General features: G+C 39.6%; 1 pseudogene; it reads right to left on the bottom strand.

The window, feature by feature from the left end:
- Positions 1–2,141: 2,141 nt before the first annotated feature.
- LOC102864983 lies at positions 2,142–2,671 on the bottom strand (annotated as a pseudogene).
- Positions 2,672–2,981: the final 310 nt, after the last annotated feature.

Raw genomic sequence — 2,981 nt, 5'->3', positions numbered from 1 at the left:
AAGTGACTCAATGGCACATAACAACAACAATCACCTTTAAAAAGAACTGAAGGTGAGAAAAGGGCCAAAGGGTAAACCTTAACAAAATGATTAATTACAGAAGAAGATAAACTTTCAGAGGAGACATAGAGAACTTTAAAAGTAGTAGGATATCCCACCTACAGTGTATAAGAGTTCCTATTTCAGCACATCCTCTCCAACATTTGTTATTGTCCTGTTAAACTTTGCCACTGTTACTGGAGTGAGATGGCATCTCATTGTGGTTTTGATTTGCATTTCTCTTATTGCCAGTGATCTGAAGCATTTCTTCATGTGTCTGTTGGCCATTTGAATATCTTCCTCTCTGAAAAGTCTTTGCATGTCTTTTGCCCATTTTGCAGTCTTTTTCTTATGGAGGCCCAGGAGTATTTGGTAAATTTTTATTAAAGATTCTTGTCTGAGATGGTATTGCCAAATGTTTGTTCCCAGTCGGTAGATTCTCTTTTCACTTTGTTGGATAAAGTTTTTTGATGCGCACAGGTATTTAGTCTTTAGAAGGTCCCATTCATCAGTTTTATCCTCTTCAGATTGTGCATTTCTGGCTATATTTGGTAGTCTCTCTATACTGTGGACTGGGGTTTCTAAGCTTGATTCCAGTTAGGTGGGATTGTAAAATGGTACCATTCTACAAGGCAGTTTGGTGCTTCCTCAAAAATGACCCAGGTATTCTACCACTTGGAATATACCCCGAGAAAATGAGAACTGAGGTACAAATGGAGACTTGTACACCAATGCTCATAGCAGCATTATTCACCATTGCAAAACCATGGAAACAGCTCAGATGTTCAACTGCAACAGAATGGATTGAGAAATTATGGCACATTCATACAATGGAATATTACACAGCACGCAGGAGCAATTATTTTGTAAATTATTACCTAACTTGGGAGGGACTGAAGAGCATTATGCTGAGTGAACTAACTCAGTCCCACAAGGACAAATACTGTATAAAACCATTATTGTAAAATTAGTATTAAGCTTGGGAGGGGGAGGGTGGAAGCAGAGGGATGAGTGTGTGTGTGTGTGTGTGTGTGTGTGTGAATGATTAATCATGGGGTTGTACAATTTGATGGAGAGTGAGGGAAATTGGAAGAATCTGGTGTGAAAAACAATGTATTTTGTAAATAAACTAGTATAAATTTAAAAAAGTGAAAAAAGAAAAAATTAGTAGGATAAAAATGCCAGAATGTTCATGCAAGTCCCTGGAACACAGTGTTTTAAGAAAGTAGTTATTGATATCAAACAATGTGCAATGAAGACTGAGGTATATATACCCTCTGGCTTTAGGATGAATGATTTCAGTGAGAGCTGTTTTAATAGCAAGACAGAGCTGGAGGTCTTGGTGCCTTGAGGACTAACAGGGATGTGAAGGAAAAAGGGAGCAAAGGAACCCTTTTGAATAATTTGCATGTGAGGGAAGAAATAAGGAGAGAGATACAGAATTGAGAAAGTTTTTTATTAAATCGTTTTCAAGTGTAAATAAACCATAGGAGAGTGAGAGGTGAGATATTAAAGGGAAGAGAGATAGTAGATGGTATATGTTCTCAAGAGTGAGAACTTTTGTGTGGATAGGGTCCACGCACAGGCAAGGGGATGGGCCCATCATAAGGGAGGAGAGAACGAATCTATTTTACCAAAATGAAAAGCAGGTAGAGTGGGATCTTCTCGTGTAGCGGGAATATGCAGGAACCCTCCAGAAATAACTTCACAGATGTGGCTTGGGAGGTGGTGAAGAGAATGTCAGACTGAGTCACAGGCAAAGACGAACACAGTATCATGGGGATGATGTGTGGGAGAAAAATTCCCCCTTAGCTTCCTCTTTGGTGGTGACTTCCTCACTAGCAAAGTGACTTCAGCAGCCTTCCTCAAATTTCTCTGAGAAGATAGCTAATGTCCAGAGGCCTTGCGCTGTGGAGCTATAAAATCACTCAATTTTAAATGAATTTAACTGTGACTTAGTACCTCATTCTTTTGACATGACAGCCACTAAGTCTTGGCCTATTTCCGCCCAACAAAGAATACTTTCACCTTCTGGCCAAAGCACTTAGGATGACATGAGGTAAGAATCCCGCTTCTTTTATTTTTTTTAATAACAGTAAAACTTATTGAGCTGTATAGCACAGTACAGATGCTGCACCTTGTTCTGCCAGTTCTTTTTTTAGCAGTGAAGCCAGAAAGTTGGCAGCCAGGTGGATGTTGTAAATAATTCATCATCTGTCATCTTAACATGACCAACAGCCACTGCCAGACACAGGACGTTTTTCCTTTTCAAATTTGATGGTGAATTCACCTCATCTACTTTTGCCACCATGCTCTCTTTGTGGTTAGGCAGAGAAGGGAACTTGCCAGGCTTATTCAGGCCTGGGCCCACTATTCTTAGCATTTGCTTGACCAGGGACTCAGAGGCCAAAATGGCATCAATCTTTTTTGCCAGCTTTTTTACCAGCGTCTTATTCTTTACCCCCTCCCCCAGCTTCTTATTTTTGTTGAGTATTTTTAGCAATTTGATGTCCATGTGGAAGACAATACACAGCCTTGGCTTCATCCCCAAGCGTACACACTGAGAACTTGGGGCAGGTGGTAGATTTAAATCTGATGGTCCCTGAGAAGCATGTGTCCTTTTGAGGGTCATAGTTCTTCAAACTGATCTGCAGGTCCACTGTTTCCAAAGACTTACTGTGTTTGTGCTGGTTCTCATGCACAATTTCCCACTCCATATCTTAGAGGGTGTTGTGAGAGACTTTGCTGTCTAGGGTTGTTGCACTGCAGTCAGAATCCTGCTACCTCCTTTGATAGGATATTTTCCCTCTTTGATTTAGTGGTGTGTGGTTTGTTTTTTTTTTTTTAAGTAGAAAAAATGTTTAGTAAGCTAGTTTTTCTTACCATTTCTGTACAAAATGAGACATGCACTTTTTAAAAAGTATTTTTTAATTAATTTTAAT

Source organism: Elephantulus edwardii, unplaced genomic scaffold (assembly GCF_000299155.1).
Source record: "Elephantulus edwardii isolate Elephantulus edwardi_28Jun2011 unplaced genomic scaffold, EleEdw1.0 scaffold00054, whole genome shotgun sequence".
NCBI lineage: Eukaryota > Metazoa > Chordata > Mammalia > Macroscelidea > Macroscelididae > Elephantulus > Elephantulus edwardii.
This window is presented reverse-complemented; position numbering and strand designations above follow the sequence as displayed.